This window comes from Ammospiza caudacuta, chromosome 16 (genome assembly GCF_027887145.1).
Source record: "Ammospiza caudacuta isolate bAmmCau1 chromosome 16, bAmmCau1.pri, whole genome shotgun sequence".
NCBI classification, from domain to species: Eukaryota; Metazoa; Chordata; class Aves; order Passeriformes; family Passerellidae; genus Ammospiza; species Ammospiza caudacuta.
The window spans coordinates 8,646,596-8,666,994 of record NC_080608.1 but is presented as its reverse complement, the minus strand read 5'-3'; the positions used below and the strand labels follow the sequence as shown (position 1 = coordinate 8,666,994).

The window sequence follows — 20,399 nt, the reverse complement described above, 5'->3', positions numbered from 1 at the left end:
TTGAAGTCAGATAATAATTTCCCTTTTCTTCACCTTGAAAGCAGCAGTGTGTGTGTTTGTGTTGTTTCATGTCCTACAGTGACATTGGGCTTGGAGCACCCTGGGACAATGGAAGGCATGGCAGGGGGGTGGAACTGGATAAAGCTCTTTTCCAACCCAAAACATTCTGTGCTAAACTCAAACCCTGGAGAGTTTCAGGGAGAAGAAGGTGCAGAGCAGGCTCTCCATGCTCTGCTCAGCACAGCTCCACCCAAGGGTGCTCTGAGCTCAGCTCCTGGGCACTCTGCTGCCTCGGAAACAATTGCCTTCTGCCAGGAGAGGCTCTTTGATGGCTCCTGGCAGCTGGGGGAGAATCGGCCATCAAAGAGCTCGTTCTGGTTATCATTAATTTTGATTTTGTTCAGCAGATGTTTTCTGGATCAGGCAGTTGCTTTCTTCATCTGTCTTGGTAGAATGTGAAGCAGGTGGCACTCTGCTGTTCAATGGATTAATGCATTCCCTGCTCCCTTCCAGAGCTTCTTGAATTGTTTCAGGCATCCCATATGTTGGGAAGGGGTTGTAACTATCAAGGTTTTACTGCACAAAGAAGGTCAGGTCCAAGGGTAAATTGTGATTTGGGCAAATAATTTTTTGTTGTAGTTTTTGGGGTTTTTTAATTCTGTGAGGCTGAGGCAGCAGAGAGGCTTGAATTAATTAAAAATGCAGCTATTGCTAAAGGCGAAATCTATTTGATTTAGGTGTCCAGTGCATGTGTGTGTTTGATCAAACTTCTGCCACTCTTGATGAAGAAATCCAGCTCTGTTGTGCTTCCCTCAGTCTGAACCTGAGGAGGGCTCTTGGGTGGGTCAGGGCTGCTTTGGGGTGCAGAAAACCTCTTGGTGTTGTGGGTGTGGGCACTTTTCAGTCATGCCCTGGCTGTAGTTTTGGTGCAGCCCATTATGGGCGCAGAGACTGGATCCAGTCCTGTGGATGTACCTCCAGTCCTTTTTCAGATAGGAGTTCTGCTTCCAAAACTTTCTTCACAGTGAAAGTAACCAACACATATGAGAGCTTAAAGATAGTAATTCTTGAAATCAGGTTTGAGTTTACAGATTGTGTGCTTGGAGAATGTTACTGCAGAGCAATAACTGAATTTGGAGATCAGTGCCTCAAGACACAAAATTTCCAGGCTAAGTGAGGCTGATTTCTCACTGCTTACAGAGGATGGGCAAGTCTTAACTTTTATTTTGAGGGGTAAAACCATAATTATTTTTTTTTTTTCAGAAGTGAATTCAATGTAATGGACTTCTGTTAGAAGTTTCTTAGATCCATGGCTGGAGTGAAGGGGATGGAAACTAGGGGAGTAAAGATGTGTAGATAAATTTGGCTTATGCCTATCCAATATGTGGATTATCAAGCCTGTCTGAAGAACTGCAAACTCCTCAAAAGTCAAGAAAATGCTAACATGGTAAATACCTCTTGATAACAAAAGCCTGTGGATTTGCAGAGCTACCTGGGGATTTTCAGCAATGTTTAAGTATCTTCCTCTCTGGAGTTATTCCTCAATAGTGCCTATCAAATAATTCGACTAAAGGCTCCTTCAGAAACCTGTTCAGTATTAAAATGTGCACAGAGCAGATATCATTTGGTGTCAGGAAAAAAATAACAGGAGGGTCAGAATGTTTATCATGCACACAAAAGGATTTCTTCTAAGTCTTGTGATATGGTTTGAGGTGATTTTGATGAAGTCTTTTTCCCCCTAAAAATGGTAATTTTTGCAGATAATGGTTTTTACCTGAGGAAATGAGATGATTGGAAGAGATTGGTAGTTGTGGGTTTATCCTTGTTCTATTCCCTTGGTAGAAATTTTGGCTTTCTTTTAAAAAGCTGAAAATCTAAAAAATATCTCCCAGAAACGCCCACAAATGTGGGAGCTCAGCAGACTTACTCTGTATCTGCTTTTATTATCCCAGGCTTATGGATGATCCAAGATGATTAAAAAAAGAGCTGGTGAAAGGAGGGGCAATCCTGGTTTAGACTTTTCAGAATTTTTCTTTATTTTGGGACAAAACGTTTGAATCCTTTGGATTTAAAGCAGATGCTTTTCTTTCAAAGGGAGCAAAGCCTTGATTGTTGTTGAGCATGAAAACACTTTTTTATTTTTTAGTTGTGGATGAGTGTAGTTAAACTGCGAGGTTTTGGTTTCCAAGTGTCAGGATTACATATGCTGGAGAAATTCTGAACCTGCTCCAAAGCCCATTACAGTCAATGAATGGTTTTCCTTTGACTTCCATGGCATGAGATCAGCAGTAATTACATGATCTTTTAATTGCTGTGGTATGGAGGAGAGAAGCTTCCCTGACTGCAGCTGGCAGCCACCTCTCAGTGATGTTTGGAGGCTGATTTTCTTCTCAATTGAAATGGAAATGGCTGCAGAAATATTTTGTTTCTGGGATGTCTAACTGGTGTGTAAATATTACCCTTTTTGACTAAACATTTTTTAATTAAGAAAACCCTCAATCTGATATTTGATTAGAAGATGCAGGAATATTTTTCTAAATTCACTTGAAATTTGCCTCTGAGTTGGTCACTCAATTGACCCACTGTAGTGGGTCATATTATATAAACATCCATATTATGCCCATGCAATGGTAACCAGAATATATGGGATAGGATGCCAGGTTTGGTGTTGTGCTTTGAAAACAGACAAACTCCCAACCAGCTAAAAAATCTCAAAACACAAGCTCAAGAAACCCCAGCATGTGATAAGCAAGCACAGGATTTGAATACCATCCCTCTCTATTGCTCTATTGAACTAAAATCACAGGGGAAGTTTGGGCAGGCAGATCTTTTTTCACTAACTGAATCTTCTTCTCATTTTTGTGTTAATTTTTTGATAATTTTTCCTGCCCTTAGTGCAGAGGAAAGGGGAATGGAGCCAAAAGGGGAATAACCTGCGCATTCCTCGTTGCTGTCCAGGGCAGTGTAATACTGCAGGAGAGCAGATGGGGAAGAGCAAAACAGGAGCAGGGAGCTGGGAAAAGCAGCAGTTTGTGCAGATCATGTGGACACAGAGGCATTTAGTGAAAAGGATGAGGTGTCACGATGGTTGGGGTTGGAAGGAACCTCAAAGCCCATCCCATTCCACCTCCTCCCATGGACAAAGACACCCTCTGCTATCCCAGGCTGCTGCAAGCCCTGTCCAGCTGGGTCTTGGACACTTCCAGGGATAGGACAGTCACTGCTTCTCTGGAAAACAAGTGCCAGTGTGTCACCACCTTCACAGGGGAGAATTTCTTCCTAAAATCTACAGTCTGAGGGGAAATCCCTGTGCAGGAAACTGGGAGACTGAAGGGTGTGTGTTAGATAAGAAATGGGACCAAGCTTGTAGAGAGCACCTGCAGACATTAGGCTGGACAGTGGCAGGGTTTAATTTTAAAGATTGGTGACTTTTCCCTGTGTAATGAGTGTACATGAATGCATAATACTTACCTGTTGCTGTAAATTACACCACACAGCTTATATATGTAAAAGCCACATACATTTGTGTCTATCAAATTCCCCATGTCTGGCAGAACAGAACCTCCAGTGTTTTCCCCAATTATTTTAATGGCAAGGACACAGGAACTAATTCTGCAACTTCTGGCGCTAACAAATGTTCCCATTTCAGCTGGTTCTGTGGGGCTGAAGGATGCTGAGTATTAGAACAAATTGTCTGCTGAGTAGAACTGTGCCCAAGCATATGTATAGTCACATTAAGCATAAAGAGCCAGGTCTTCAGTAGATAGAAATAAGCAAAGCTCTGCTGAATTAATGGACCACCTTTGCTTTTTACTAGCTGAGAACCTAACCCAAGCACTTAAAACTTTTAATTTGTTTTTATGTTGTTCACAATCATCCGTTCAACAAATTAGTGTCAAAAGATGCTTTTGAAACCATTCAGCCAAGAAATGTTCAAGTAAATTGCTTCTGCTCTGACCATATAATCTTATTAAATGAGATGCAACTCTAGATTTATTCAGACAGATGACATCACACTGCCATAAAGATACAAACTTTAAATATCTGCTTTGAATTAAAACTTCTTTGAATTGACACTTGTCTGAAGTTTTCACAAGCTCTGTGTTGTGGATATCCTATTTGTATATATTTATTGCAGATACAGAATCCTTGTTGTCACACTGTGATCCCTAATCACAATGTGGAGCAATAGAATGTAGTACATCCTGAGCTTTCTCAAGTTGCTAGAGTTTTATTGAAAAATCTCTGCATCAATTAGCAATGGTAGAGGATCCAGCCAACAGCTTAAGAAATATTTCATTATTCTCCACTTGACATCAGTTTTTATATCCTACATGAAAAACTGACTCATGGTTATAAAACAGTAATGCCCTTCAGAAATTCTATTTACTCCGTCCTTTCTTTTCACCCACTTCAAATGTTTTCCTCTCCATGGAAGATGACAGGCACTCCAAAATTGGCAGGAATGATAAGTTACTCTCCTGAAATCCTTTGGGAGCACAAAGTGGTCAGCTGTAATTACTTCTGTAGTAAATCACCTATTAATTTCCCATTATGTTGGTTTTTTCCCATTACTGGAATCCAAAAAAATCTGTGTTTTTTTCCTTATGACTTTGTCAAAACCCTCCAAAAATCAGTAGCTGTGCCTATGTTGCTCTTTAGAAGAAACTGTGCCACCAGGATCTTGGTTTTCTGGCTATCTCAGTTACATCCAGATGATATAATATGAAAGTAAATATTTGTATGTGTATGCTCTGTACACAGCTGGGTGTTCAGAAACACACTGGCTGAATTTCAGGACATTCCTCCAAAGTCTGAAGGACAGATTTTACATTAAAAATCCCTGTTTTGTTGAATCACAAATTGGAATATTTTCCATGTTTTGTTATACTAGTTTTAACAATTACTTGGTCTTCAAGCAAATTTTTTTGTCTCTGCCCATCTCAGCTGCTTTATTTTTTCATAGAAAATTTTATAATCTCTGGCTTTGCCATTCACTGACAATGTATGCTTTGAAATCTGTTACTCAGGGAAGGATGTTTGGGTCAAGATATTAATCTGATGTTTAGTGCCTGTGTTTCCAAGGTTATGAAATGACAGTTTCTCAGATTTTTTTTGTACTTCATCCCACTTGAACAGCCTAGCCCTAGTTGGGAAAGGGCAAAGTTGTTTGCTCCCACACACCTATCAGCAGTGGTGTTTAATTATAACTTGGCATATTTTGTGCTCTTAAGTGGCAGGAATTAAAAAAGGGAGTAAAACCCTGTGGAGGGGGAAGAACCTCAAATAATCAACACATTAGCCAGTGCGGGGCACAGCAGTAAATTAACAGGAATGTGAGTGCTCCTGGGCAGTGTCACTATTGCTGTTTGTATTGCACATGTGTCTGGGATGAGGAGCAGAGAATTGCAGCTTTGCCAGGGAGTTTCTGAGCAGCTCCTGAACCAAACAGAGCTGGTCCTGGTGGTCATATTAGGCTGACAAATAACTGTTCACAGAGATGGAATACTTCTGAAAATGTGAATGCAGCCATGGCTTAGCCCAGCTTTGCCACAGGCACAGCAAACCCCTTGCATGCCCCGCTCTCTGACTGGTGCAAACAGAGTGGTTTTGCAGAGTTAAGGTTTCTGTAAAATGGATCCATCAGTTTGTGTAGTTGAGTGCTCTGGGGCAGCAGGAGGAATGAATTCTCTTCATGGCAGAATGGACATGACTGTTTAGTAAGTAAATAAAATAGAGTGTGGCTTTGCTAGAGCAGCAGATTGATGGACCTGAAGGAGCTGGAGTGAAAATTTCTTGAGTGGCAGGAAATCAGGAAGCTGTTTCCCAGCAGCAGCTGGATCAAGCAGATTGTGGACAAGCTTAGGAAGTGGACAACTTCAGTTCCCAGTGTGGGAAGAGGGAGAAGATGGAGGTGAGCCAGAAATCTATGAGACCTTGTGAGGATTTACAGGGAGATACAAAATAACATATATATGTACTCCATACTGCTGTACATCATAAATAAGTATCCCCAGTTCAGAGTGCTGGAGCTGGATGTGCCTGAAGGCATCTCTCTTTTTCCATATGAAATCAGAACAAACTCTGCTGATTTGGCAGCTGAAAAAGCTGCGTGTGGTGTTGGCTTCAGTCAGCCCTTGAGTCCACAAACTTCTCTACTTTTTCAGTCTGAACTGAGAAGTTTTTTAGAAGATGCTCCTTTGTCCTACAAACCTTGTTTTGGCCTCATCTTCAGAAGTGCTCCAAAGCACTTTTCTCCAGCTGCCCCAGAGCTGTAAAGCGGGACTAGTTTGCACTGGTCTTCTAAGATAGCCTCTCTTTAAGAATAAGAGAACCAATATTTTTAGGCAAATGGGCCTTTCTTGACTTAAGTATCATTAGCAGCAGCCAGGTTGAAATACAGTGAGGTTTGAAGTCATGTTGGATTTGATTTATTTGGTTATTTTGAGTGGTGCATTGTTCTTTCTATGAAATTCTACTTTTGTGTCCAGCCACATAACTCTGGTGAAATGCTGTTGTTACAGAGAGCATTGCATGATGTGGAAGCCCCTCTCATATGGAGCACACATGTGATGCTTGTACATGATATTGAAAGGTACAAATGCACTGTAGACCCAGATTTTTCAGACCAGCTATAACATAAACTCATTTGTAAGGGTTGAATAAAAAGCTGGCAGCAGATGTTTCTGGTAATGGCAATATAACATAATATGCAAACACTGTCTAACAGATCAGTTTATCCTGCATGTCTTAGCTATTAGAAAAATTAGTAAATTCAGACTTTCAAACAAGATCCAAAGTGCAGGATCCCTTCTGGGTCCAGTCAGATTTTTGAGTCATGATTTTTGAACATGCTACTAGTCTACTTAATGTGTGTAAGAGCATGGTGCATTTTCAACTTCAGACTTAACAGGTTTCAACATGCCATTTCTTCCTGAACTGAGCTTTAACTGTGAGGCAGAGCAATTAGGGTAATATTACTGGAGCTTCAACTCACTGCTCAAATATGAGCTGAAAATAAGAGAGGAATAACCCTCTTTGTGCTCCCTTAGTTCAGGTACTTACTCCCAGGTGGTCATGGCCTCAGCCTGTGGAGATGGAGGTGCTGAGCCTGTCACTGGGTTTGCCCAGCTGGGAGGGTGGTTTAAGGCAGGGGAGCTCTGAAGGTGACATGGACAGTGGCTGAGGCCATCAGTGATCCTTGCAGTGCTTAACTGTGGGGCTGTTGTGGTCTTGCACCATATCCTGCTCTAGCCAAATCCAGCAGAATGATAGAATCCCAGAATGGCTTGGGTTGGAAGGGATTTGAAAAGTTATATCACTGCAGTCCCCTGCCATGGGCAGGGACACCTTCCACTATCCCAGGATGATCCAAGCCATGTTCAAGCTGGCCTTGGACACTGCCAGGGATGGGACAGCCACAGCCTCTCTGGGCAATGTGTGCCAGGGCCTCACTGCCCTCTCAGGGAAGAATTCCTTCCTAATAGGATATGAAGAATGAACCATTCAGGTGTTTGGGGCCATAGCCACATACCTGGCTGCTGTTAGAGCACATTCTCTGCTTAAGTCGGTGGTTTTCAGAGAGCCCCACTTTGTGTGTAAATGGTCCTTTTGGACTTCACATTTCCAAGCAGGATTTCATTTCAGTAATTAGCATGTGTCAGTATATTTTTAATAAGAACTTAGAAGCCTGTGAAATGGTCCAGTTCATGGTGCTTGGGAAAGAAAAATCTGCTCTGTATAAGGTAATGTAATTACTTTTCTAAAGGAGTTTTTATTATGCATCTAACTGCACATTTACTGTTCTTGATAGACCCAAATAAAACCAGAACAGAATGAATAAGCCATTGGGTAAATAAAAGAGGTAAAGCATTTATAAATATGTATTTAGTCAACAGAGCTGATTGGCCACTGTGCAACTGCTCCAAGGTCTCAGTAATCCAAGTTTAATAGTCTTCCATAAATATTTCCTTGTTTGTCATGAGACAGGAGTTATTTATCTATGCCATGCTGCTTGCTTGTATTTGATGAGAATTTTTGAAGAATATTAGGCAGGTTTGTTGTTTTGCATATAGCATAATGGGCACTGTGTGTTTATGTAGTAGCATGAGAGTGATCCTTGTATTTTTGTCCTCATCTCCTCCTCATTATCATCCTTGCCTCTCCCTCATAGGTCTTTTTGTCACTCTTTTTACTCTCTCGATTTTAGTGAGGTTAAGATGTGCTTTCTTTTTGCTGAATTTCTGTCTGATAAAGTGTCTCCAGTGATGTGACAGTCATTAGGGCTGAATATCAGCCCAGTATTTTTCCTAATTGAGTGTAAAACTATTTGACTCATTTCAGGTATCACGAAACTCATCCAGTAACATGTTTAAGCAGGATGAAACTAACATATGTGCAAAGTGATTCTGGACCTGTAGACTTCAAAGCTGGTTCCTTCCAAAGGCATAAGTTGGATTTTGGCTTTTAAATTTGTTCAGCGCAGGGGACCATGTCTGGTTATTATTGTATCTGTTTCTGGGGTTTGTGTGCACAATAGTTGTTGCAAAGGCTGAAATCTATCTTGCACAGCCAGCAGATAATAGCATCAAATTATACTCTAGCTTGGAAAATAAAAAAATACACGAAAAAAGTGTTGTGTTTTCCATCTGCAGATTTGGAAATTTTTCAAACTGTCACTTCTTACAAGATTTCAATTTACTTTCTCATTGCAACTGCAAAGTAGGTGACAGTGGCATGCAGTGTTCCTGCCTCTAGTTGTTTTGCTTTTCCCATTGAAATTCTATGATGTGAATTGCCTATAACAGGATATTTTTTCTTTACTTTTCATATCCGAATGCTTTAAAGAATCATTTGTCTCTCAGTTACTGAAGTTAGGTTTTTTCATTAGCCTGGTTTTTGTTTCTTCTTTACCCATAACTGTTTTTCAAAAATTATTAGTTTTCCCTAAATTATATAATAGCCATATTTAGGTTTGAACTCCTATTGCCTGTTAAATACAGAAGTTCATCAGCTGCTTTTAACAGAATCAACATTGTGGCAACCCTTATTCCCTGGGAAATAGAATCAGTGAAGCCAGAAATTGGAAGCGGCCCTGTGCAGCTTCTCTGCTCTTATCAACGTGTCCAACTCTGTTGGCACCAGCGTCAGTGAGGGCTGATCCATTGCCAGAGACATTTTCATGGGAGAACACCAGTTTGTGAGCAGAGAGGGTGGCTGTGCTTGGAGGGGGTATCCCAGCCTGGGAGGTGCCTGTGTGTGCACTCCTGGATGCTGATGGGATTTCCCGGGTGTGCAGGAGTTGGGATCCAGGCTACATCTGAGCACTGTGCAGTGATTAAATAACTGTGTGACCCACAAAAATTCTGATAAATTAAGAAGTTCATTCTCCTAACTCTGTCATAATACTTTAACCCTCAGCAGTGACAGGATAAGACCCTGAGAGGGTCTGTCAGAGGGGTTCATGGTCTCACTGCTCAGGGTGGCTGGATTAGTGTGCCTGTTCCTGGTTTTGGAATGAGTAGCTGGAGTCATAGGAAAGTAGGAAAGAAGTGCAGGTTCTTACATGCTTGTAAAACCAAGCTGGGTTTTGCCATCATGATGATAAACTGACCAGCCAGGGCTGCAGTGTGTGTGCTGGGTAGAGGACTGTAACGGCTTCTAGTGGGCTGGGAGTCTCAAAACCAGTAAGGAGCAACTCTTTACTGTAAGGCAGAGCACATGGATTAAGTCAAAGCCCTTACCAGTACATTAAATTATCCAGAAAGCCCTGACTCCTCCTCAGTACTACAAGCTGTCCCAATCAGAACTCAGGCTTCACGTAAAGGTAGCAGTAAAGAAGGAGAGACAGCTCTTTTCCTTTTGGATCTATAATAAATGCTTCCTGCATGGGGAAGTTTGCATTTGGATGACACCTGTAAGTATATTCCAAACAGGTCGGCTGGATTAGAGAGAGGGCTAAGTGATCATTTTTGGTGAGTCACAGAGTTTGTATTATCACTGGATCATCCTAACAAGTCCTGGGAAGTGTGGAGGTGCTGGTGAAGTAATTGGGTTCTGAGTGAACTTGAAAACTATTTCTTGATTGACTGTGAGACAATGCTGAGAATGACTCTTTCACCCTTGTAATGTTCACCCAATATAAATAACACCACCAGAACAAGTCCTGCATGATCTGTGTGCTGGGCATTGCAATTCCCTCCTCAAAGGAAGCATGTTCATCAGGCCTTGTTCATCACATCTGGGCTGTGTTCCCTCTGATTCAATGATCCCATCATCATTCACACATCTTTAACTGAGCACCCCCTAGTATTCTAAAACAGAAATAATCATTACAGCCCTCTGTATTTCCTTTCACCCCTCTGCCTTTCCAGCAGACAGAAGCTCTAATGTAATTATTTCTCAGGATGCTGTTTGCTCACTGGAGGGTGAGAGGCCCTTCTTGTCGGGAGAATGGCGCTGCTGGCCTCGCTGAGCACCTCTGCACAGCACAGGGATCTCTTTCTCTTTGGGAAACAACCTGTGGGATTATTTTCAGTTTCAAATGTCACAGCAATTAGTATTTGGAATTACATAATGAAACATGTTTTATTGTTCTCATTTAACAACAGGAACGATGATGAAAATAATTTAAAGTATCCAGCTTATTTTCCTTTGCATCCAGGTGCTAATTTTGACCCGGCCCTCTACCAGTGGAGTTTCCATTTCACTTTCCTGATTTCGCAGCAATAATTTTCAGACTTTCCATGAACCAAACCTGTTGTTGGCTCTCTCAGTGCACTCCCAGGGGATGGGAGGATTTCTGTCAGAGCAGCAGAGCAGTTCCTTTCAGGAGGCTGGGGGGAAGCAGGGAGGGGGCAGCGGCTGTGCGCGCGTGCCCCCGTTGCTGATGTGCTGATCAGCACACGGCTGCTGTGAGCAGGGCTCTCCAGGGACAGCCAGCTCCAGCGGGAGAGCCATTAATATCCAGCAGCTCTGGCAGTGGGAGCTAAGCATAGTGCACTTATTTAATTTAGACGTTAAATCTCTTTCTTAGCACAAACAAACACTCCTTTGCTGGCTTAAAATTCTCCTCGGCTGCTGTGCGGATGGAGCTTTTGTCTGCGAGCCTGCACTTTTGGCAAGGGCTTGGAGGGGGATGTGGTCACAGAAATAGGGAATTGTTAAGGCTGGAAAAAGCCTCTAGGATCATCGAATCCAGGCATTAACCCGGCAGTGCATTGTTCCTGGGAGCTCTCCCAAGCTCTGTGCTGACCCATGCTGGCTGGTCACTTCTGGGGTGAGGGGTTTGCTTGTCTCTGGGGGCTCCAAGGGCTTTAGGTCATTAAGGAGTTAGAGGTGGTTGGTCAGAACTGCTCTGTTGGGTTTGCAGTTGAAACAAACAGGCAGAAACTCAACCCCAAACTAGATCCTTTTGGCTCACTTGCAAAATCCCACCTCCAATGTGTAAACAGGCACCCTCTAGCATTACTTATAGATGAAGTGTATTTGAGCGAGAATAAGATCAAATGAGTTAATAATTATTAAAACTAGGATTTGTGCTGCCTTAATACAACAGAGGCTTTTAGGATTTTTGTTTGTTTTTTTTAATTCTGGTAAGAAAGAATGAGTTCAGATTTTGCCTCTTTGTGAACAGATATGAGGCTAAGCATTGTCTGGGTCTTCAGTGAAACAAATTCCTTACTACTTGATGCTACACATGCTGCAGTAAAAATAAATTTTATTTCCCACAAACACCACTATACTATGTTAGTATTTCTCTTAATTACTGGAAAAATTGCTGGTACTACCCCTGTTTCCTACAAATTGCTGGTACTACCCCTGTTTCCTATATGACAAAAAGAAGGTCTGAGGTTTCCAGGAACATATGCATGAGCTACAGGCAAATTTTTCTAAAGCTAAAAGGGTTGGGTTTTGTATCACAAGGTTCATTTAGTCTTTGAGAGAGCACACAAACTTTCTTTTTTAAGATCAGATAAAAATCTGTTTTCTGTGCTGCTAATTTATCAGGCACTAGAATATGAAGGTCATGGTTTGTAGGGAGAAGTAACTTTTACTAGGCCAGCTCAGAAATGTGGGAAGCTGTTGAGCTCAGTAACTGTTCATCAGGTCTAGAATGTTAATGGCAACTGTCAGATAGTGAATTCACTCCCTTTACACTTAAACAGAATTTGCTGGTTTTAAGGTTAGTGTAAACACAATCTTTTTACTTGTTATTGGAATCTAATGATGTGTGTTTGCCAGCTATTAAGATAAAAATGGCTTTCAGGTTCCCCATTCTTACCTCCTTTGGGTTTTTTGGTTTTTTGTCTTTTCTTTTTGAAGGAAAAAATAGAGATAACTTTGCAGAGTGTGTCCTGTGATGCCAGATGACTGTAGGACTTAGATAAGAGTGTGATTTAGCAGCAAAAGCTTTGGAGGTACACTGTAATGGGGAGGATGACAGTGAAGCTTGAGATGGGCATATTACATTTTTTCTTTATTTATTTTCTAGCTTACAATTTAGATTTGGTGTATTGGAATTTTCTTGGTGGTGGCATGGATGTGGCCAACCTGCTGTGAGTGTCCCCTACAGTCCTGCTCTGAGTTCATTCTGTCCTCTTGAGAGTGGGGCCAAAGTTTCCATCTGTGTAGGGATGATGTGTGCCATAAGGAGTGCTGCTGTCTTCATGCTGTCTTATGAAATAGTTTAGATTGGATATTAGGGAAAACTTGTTCACTGAAAGGGTTGTCAAGCCCTGGCTGCCCGGGGCAGTGGTGGAGCCCACATTCTCATGGACAGATTTAAAATGTGTGTGGATGTGGCACTTGGGGACATGGCTAGTGGTGGGTTTGGCACTGCTGGGTCAATGGTTGCACTCAGTGATCTTAGAGATGTTTCCCAACCTAAACATTTCTGTGTTTCTGTGCTTCATGTGTGGATGACACCATGGGGTTTGCAGCTGAATGCCCAGTGTGGCACAATCTCTGCATTAGCTGTCTGGGATGTTATTTTGCCCTGAGCTAGACCTTATTTGGGAGCTGGGTTGATAGAAATTAAAATTCATGGAGCAGATACTTAGAGCAGATGACGTTTGTCAGGGTGTGATGCTGCACTCCCAGATCCCAGCTCTCTGCAGCTGGCACCAAGGGGTTTAGCTGCAATTCTCTACCTCCTTCTTGCACTGCGACCTTGCTCAGGATTTAATGGGAATTAAGTCTGATAGAAGAAGTTAAAAAATAATGATCACTTCTTCAGTGATACATTTTTCCCCTTCAGATTTCCTTCTTCTGTATCCTCTGATAGGAAAAAACACATGAGAACAAGGTTCACTGGAGTGCAGACATCACCAAAGCTGGTGTGATTTCAGAGATAAAATCAGCTGAAAACTAATTATGATAATATTTAACTTTTTAACACTATCACAAGTGTCAATATCCTTTAAACTGATAGTCATCATGTGCCTTTTTCCTTACAGTGTTAGTGAATCCTTTAGGTCTCCCTGCCTGACAGTGGCTGTCTGTCATTGTTGCTGATCCAACTCTATTGACTCTGAGCTCTAAATAATTAAAACTGTGTGCTTATATTGGGAAAAAAAGGCAAGAAAGAAACTTTTAGTAGCAGAATATCCTGCTACACTGGAATGTAGGTTTTGTAGGTTTTAGCATTTCCTTCTTAATTGCTGTCTTTAATTTGCAAGAAAGATGTGATCCTCTGAGTGAGATGGGCTGGTATTAGTGAGATATGGAGTCCCACAGTTATTTGTGTAATTACATAATTACTTGTCTGAGAATGTGAGGTTTTTTTACATGGTGAGAAGAAAGCTCTCCTCTCCAGGTGGGACTAATGTGGAGCATGTTTTTAGTGTATCACCTGGAGGAGGAAAATGCACAGGAAGGAGCTTCTGCTGCTGCTGCTTCTTGCTGTTGTTTGTATTTTGTTTTTAAGAATAGGAGCACAGCAAAGTGGCTGATCATTGAAGGCCATGAGCCAAGACCCCATCCCCGACATCTCATGCCTTACTGAAGCTCTTGAGGAAGCAAACCGAAACACTGTGAACTAAACTCTTGATCCCCAAGAGGCTCCATTCTCTATTCTGGTACTTCCAACAGCAGAAGCAAAGAAGAAATTTTATGAGAGTGACTAAAAATAGTCTTATTGATTCCTGGAGCTTAGTTAGTCTCAGTGATTTCTCTATGCAAACCTCGTTCAGTTGCTATTTTCTGCCTTTGTCGTGATTTCAGTGAGGGAGGTGTAAAGCAAAGGTAACATCAATTGACCTAAATACAAGCTGTGAGTGGAAAAGCAGGCATAGCATTGGGGAAAGCAACAGGGGGATGCTGGCTCCTCTGGGATGCTGCTGCTCCAATGCTTTATCCTGTGTCAGCCCTGCTGGTGCTGAGTGTATGGATTTACTGGGTTTGTGTGCATTATTTCAGCAAGAAGTTGCTTTACTTTGCAAGTCAGGGTGTAATTGCTAAGCGTGTTGTTGGGTCTTAATGGGTTTGGACACCCTTGGATGTATCAAGTGACTGGGATGCAGTAATAATTTAACTCCTAGTCACACAATTCTGAAAATACCAGGAATTCTTTGTATATTTATATTGACTATATGTATGTTCTCAGATGGATTTCAGCACTTTATACTGAATTTTATTGGCTGTTGGGTTTTTTACCCTAAAAGTCACTGTGTTATCTTAATCATAGCAAGTAACCTTTCTCATGTGTGAAGTGGGGATAACACTGGGTAAACTTAGAACTGTTGCGTGGGGTGGTTGAAGTATTTTGGTCTCTTTAAAATAAAGCTCTGTGTGTGTATGTCAGCAATGTACTTTGCTTTCTGCCCAGGTTCAGCTGATGACACTTTGTGAGTCAGTGGCAGAGGCAGGTACAGAAAGCTGCTAAAATTACTGATGGGTTGGGGGCCACTGTGGTAGTGGGGTCAGAACGTGCTGGTATTGGTGTGTGGGGTTTGAATATAGCTCAGCAGCATCCCTTGCAAGGTGTGCAGGATCTCTCCCTTACTGGAGTTACTGAGACAGGAGGGTGGACAGGCTGTCATCCAGACTGTTGTCCCCCATGATGGATGTGAAGAAGGACAGGTGTGTGGCAGGACCATGATTTACCCATCAGAAGGCTACAGTGAGGACCACTGTGCTTGGTGAGGGCATCACCTGCTCTGGTTCTCTGGCCCCTTATCCAGTAGGGCTCCTTTCTGCAACATAGTTCAGACTAAAGTGTGCCTAATACTGTCAGATGGTAAATATCAAATTATGGGGGATAATACTGTCAGATGGTAAATATCAAATTATGGGGGATAATCATGGGGACATGACATCTTTGGGAACCTCATTAAAATGTCTCTGGTTCCCACTGTGCTTGCTCTGCAATACTGCATCATGTGCAGGTGGGCAGGGAATGGATTCTTCAAGTTTCTTAAGAAAGAGCTTCAAAACTCTTCTCTGGAAGGAAACCTAATGGCTAAAGGAAAGTTGATGGGATCGCCCATGAAAACAGAACCAAAATGAAAAGGCTGCCAGGGACTTTGCTTGCTGCAGGGAGGAAAACTGGAGGGAGGTGCAGGAAGGTGAGGGAGATCTCAATTTCTATGCTGTAACAATTAGAAAGGGTGAGAGGGAAGAGTGAGTGGAACAAAAGGGAAGCAAGTGCTTGGGAATGCAAAAGCCCCAGGTCTAGTCTGCTTTACCCACCTGATTGACTTAGTTATTCATGGAGGTGAGGGAGTGATTTACAGGGTGCTAGGAGGTGGATTTGGTTTCTGCAAAAAATTATTTGCCAGGCAGCTCCTGGTGCTTTCCAGTGCTTTTCCTGTTGAAGAACTCAAAAGAGTAAAGCTTGACATCCTTAAATTCACTTTACAGGGAAACACAGGGCACTTTAGCATGGCATGCCATGACAGATGCTGGCATCCTTTCAATGCTGAAAGCTTGCTATGTGCTCTGGTCCACAGGGTATTGCTGGCCTCACTTCTGCATGGAAAACTGTCCTTCTGCCCCAGATTTCCCTGGAAGTCATGGCCTCCTTCCCATGACCCTGCAGCATTGCTGTGGGCCAGGCCTGCTTGCTGAGATGCCTTCACTCCCCCCAGCCCATGCTGCTCACTGTGTGTCTCTGGTGGCAGCAGTGGGATTTGTGTGCTTGGCTGTGTTTGCAAATTTGGCCTTTAGCTGCTTGCTCTCCCGTTTTGTTGACGGCTGGAGAGATCATACAGAACATACAGAGGGATGGGGCAGTGTGCAGTGAATAACAATGAAATGCCTGGTTTGTGCTGCTGCTTGAGCACTGTTTGAAAGAGAACCTTCGTGGTGTTTGTGTTCAGAGCTTCTCTTGAAGCAGGGGCAGGCTTAAAAGGAAAGAAAAAGTGCAGGATTTCACATCCTAGCCACCACCTCCCAGAGCAGCACCCCTCTGGCTGTCAGACATCACTGTGCCCCTCCAGAAACCCTCCCTGCCTTTAACAAGTAGCACTAAGGGTGCTGGAGGTGAATTATCTTTAGAGGAGAGCTCTGCTGTCAGAGTGGGTATGACTGCTCTGTTTAGCTGTGCTGAATTATTTTGGATAGTTATTTTTGTGGTATGGACCAGCCCCCAATGACTCTGTAATACACAGCTCTGCAAAACAGCTCCTCAGAGCTGTCTCTGGGGAAGGCAGTGCTTTCCACTGAGAGATGAGATTGCAAGGGCTGCACTTACTTCCCTTTAAAACAGATAAACATTTCAACAGCATGAGGTGACTAAGTGCTATCCTGCTATTTTGTAACTACTTTCTTTGAATAGAGCAAGGCTTTGTTAATACTACAGTACTGGAGCAATATTCTGCAGCTGACATTTGCAAAATCTCTCATCGTATTTCATTATTTGAACAGATCTTACTCAGCCCTAAAGGTTTTGGTTTAGTAAGGAAAAAGCAGATGTGTACATGTGATCCAGAGTCATGAAAGAAATGGGTATGCACCCCTGCTTTTTTCTTTCAAATGGGAGATTCAGACAATAAAAAAAGGTCTTTATTTCATGGCCATCTGTGATCCTTCATTCAGTTAAACCAAGGGACCCCAAATCCTGGGAGTGCAGAGATCATGAGCATGTGCATGCATTTAGTGTAAATGCAGTAGTGCTTGAACCAGGAGGGCATGGCAGCAGCCCACCAGCTCATCCCACTTTCAGAACTGACTGTCCTGGATTTTGCTCCTGGTTGTTTACCTGTAGGAGGTGAGAGAAGGCTGAAGCCTTTACAGATGAGTCTGTGGTCATGGGGAACACAGAAAAGGGCACATGGTGGCATCAGCAGGAATAGATCATGAGCACTGTGCTTTATCTAGAGCTACTGAAGATTTTGCCACAAATAACTCATCCTGCTCTGTCCTTCTTATCTCTCCCTCAGCTTTGCAAAATGTATTTCAAATACACAGTGTCTCCCTGCTTGAGCCAGTTATCTGCCTCTCAACAGCTACTTATTCTTCCAAAGTACTCTATTACTGCTTGGATTTGATTTTTATGTATATACAATCATTTTGCTATTGTGCTGCCTGTGTGTGGATGCAAAACTGCCTTAGCTCCCTGCACTCCATCTCGCTGCAATATTGATGTTGCTGTACATGGTGGTAAAATTAATGAAATTATGTTCTCTATTTATGAACTAGTTTATTACTTTAATTATTTATTGCTACTGCAGCTAATTTGATTTAGGCAATATTTAGTTCTGTTTCAGTAACTTCATTTTAAAAACAAGCTGCTGGTTGGAATTCATTGGCATTAGGAACCTGCTATTGATTAGTTTGGCCTCAAACTGTGTGATGAGGAGTGTGGCTGTGTGCCATGCTAAGCCTTCAGCCCAGAATGTTAACAGCAAACTGCACTTATTTTTCTGGGAATATTTCATTGGAAATGTATGAAGACTTGCGGGTGTGTAAGGAAATTCAAACCCCTTCAACAATTTCTGTGGCTTGAGCTTATCTTGATAAAAGAGAATAAAGTAAAGAATGCAGAACTGAATAACTGCAGTACATCTCCCACTTTTGTACCTCCATCAGAGTGTTCAGACATGCCTTTTACTACAGCTTTTTGTTGGGAATTGGTAATATCACCTGTAGTGGTGACATGCAGTCTGCTCATCTGTGCATCTCTTCAGTTCTGCTCTCCAATTTCAAGAGCTTAATTCAAAACCTATTAAAATCAATCATAAGGCTTCCTCTTTCATTTCATTTCATTTCATTTCATTTCATGCTGTAGCTTCAGTGACTCCCTGGCTTTTCTCTGTGTTGCCACTTTCTGCTGGGTCTTCGTGATTTAAAGATGAAGAGGTTAAATGGCTTCTCTTCTACCATCTCCAGTTACCTGGGATAAAGCTCAAGGGCTACACTTGAGAGCAGAAGACAAAGCTCTTGTTTGTAAATTAGAGTCCAAGGTCAATTTGCAGAGTGTTCCTAAGGGGTGATCCTGCTTTTCCATTCATCCCACAGTGACAGTCTGTATTTGACCTGTCCTGCCATGACCCTGCTAAGCTATGTCTAGGGGTGAGGTGAGGAAATTATCTTGAAGCCTTTAATGCCAGTTCTTTTGCTCTGCAGTAGTTTCTCTGATCACAGTTGTTCTCTTTCGAAATGAAGAAAGTCGACATGGTCCAAAGGTTGGGGGATCTTTTCAGGTGGTCAGCACTGGATTTGTTTACAGCCCATTTGAACATGGGCTTTTCAGGTGGTCAGCTCTGTCCTGTGCCCCAGCCAAGGAGGTTTTGCCCATCCCACTGCTGCCCAGCCAGGGGAGGTGGGCTCTGCTCCTCTCCATGGTTCTTACATTGGGTCTGGGAAGCTGCACTTTCAGGTCTTTGCCTCAAATGCCACATGTGCTTCCCAGTGTGGGTCCTCATGGTTTTCATCTCTTCTAGAGATGCAAGTTATCCTTTATTCTGTTCTTGAGCTCTTCTATGGAAAAGGGAAAGGCTGAGGGAGGCTTTTCTGTAACTTTACTCTGATGAGTATCTATCATGGTTTGACACTGATAACATATTTAGAACTTATCATCAAAACCACATTAAACACACAATCTTCACTTAGAACAACAAAAACAACTGAACTAAACAGAAGAAAAAAAGTTCCCCACACCAGATCTAACATTAATCCTAGCACAGAACAAAACCGACGAATTACACAGATATACACCCTTGGATGTTTCGCTGCAATTATGGTACAAATTTCCTACTATAATTCTATTTATTATGATTCAATGCTTGCTTTGCCCATTGTTTCTCCCAATTAATATCCTTATCTCAAAGTCCTCATGATGGCCTGCAATTCTTCACCAAAAAGAGAATTGTTGTGGTTTGACACTGGCCAAACTCCAGGCACCCATGAAAGCTGCTCAGTCACCCTCCCCTGACATAGCTGGGCAGAGGACAGAAACAATTTACAAAGGGTTTATGAGTTTAGATAAGGACTGGGAGAAAATATTCTAAGGGCAGAACAGGCTCAACTCAAAGGAACAAAAGGAATTTATTACTATCAGAATCAGAGGAGGATAATGAGAAGTAAAATAAGCCCTTACAAACAGTTTGTGTGGATCTCTGCATCCCCTGTGGATCCCCATGGGCTGCAAAGGATCTCCTGCCCTTCCTTCTCCACTGACCTTGGTGTCTCCGTGTTGTTCCCTCACATGCTCTCATCTCCTCCTCTTCTCTGACTAGAAGAAAAATTATGCATGTCTCACTTCGTTTTGATTTTACTCTCAAATCTGTTACCACAGAGGTGTTACCAGCCTCTCTCATTGCCCAGCCCTGGCCAGCAGCATTTCCATCTTCAGAGCCATCAGGAATTGCCTCTACCCGACATGGTGGAAGCTTCCAGCAGCTTCCTACAGGAGCCACCTCTGTGGACCCCTGCTACCAAAATCCAGTCTGTGCAAAAACAGCACAGTATCCTTTATTTATTCTGTACAACAGTGTGTTGTTTACAGCATATGCAGTGATATTAAACAGCTGCTACATCTCAAGGCAGAGGTGACTGCAGCAGTCCTGGAGTGCCAGTGTAAGCTCACATCAAATCCTCGTGGATGAAGGGCTCTGTTAAAAATGTAAGATCATTATCACTAATCTTGAAAGTGGACCGATGCATTTAACATATATGATTATAAACTTTGAAACAAGATGATTTCATCTGGTGGAGCATCTGGGAATTGTTTTTTCATTATTACGTTTTAGAGAGTGAAAACTCTTCCCGCTCTCTTGGAGGATTTTGTGGGATTAGCTGCTGCTGTTTGCTGTGTGTATTCCTGCAAATGTTTGTATAATTATGTGCAGCTCTAGTTCACTCTGCATCTTTCTTGGGAGGTTTTGCTCAGCCTTCCCCAGTGATGTGCTGGGATGGTTCCCTTCCGATGGCAGGGAAAATAAGGAGAAGCTTTTCCC

At 42.4% G+C, this 20,399-nt stretch overlaps 1 protein-coding gene across 1 annotated transcript in view; it reads left to right on the top strand.

The window, feature by feature from the left end:
* The window catches only part of FSTL4 (follistatin like 4), a 206,944-nt gene that overhangs the window by 15,472 nt on the left and 171,073 nt on the right, over nucleotides 1-20,399 (top strand). The gene's annotated exons all lie outside the window — the stretch shown is intronic.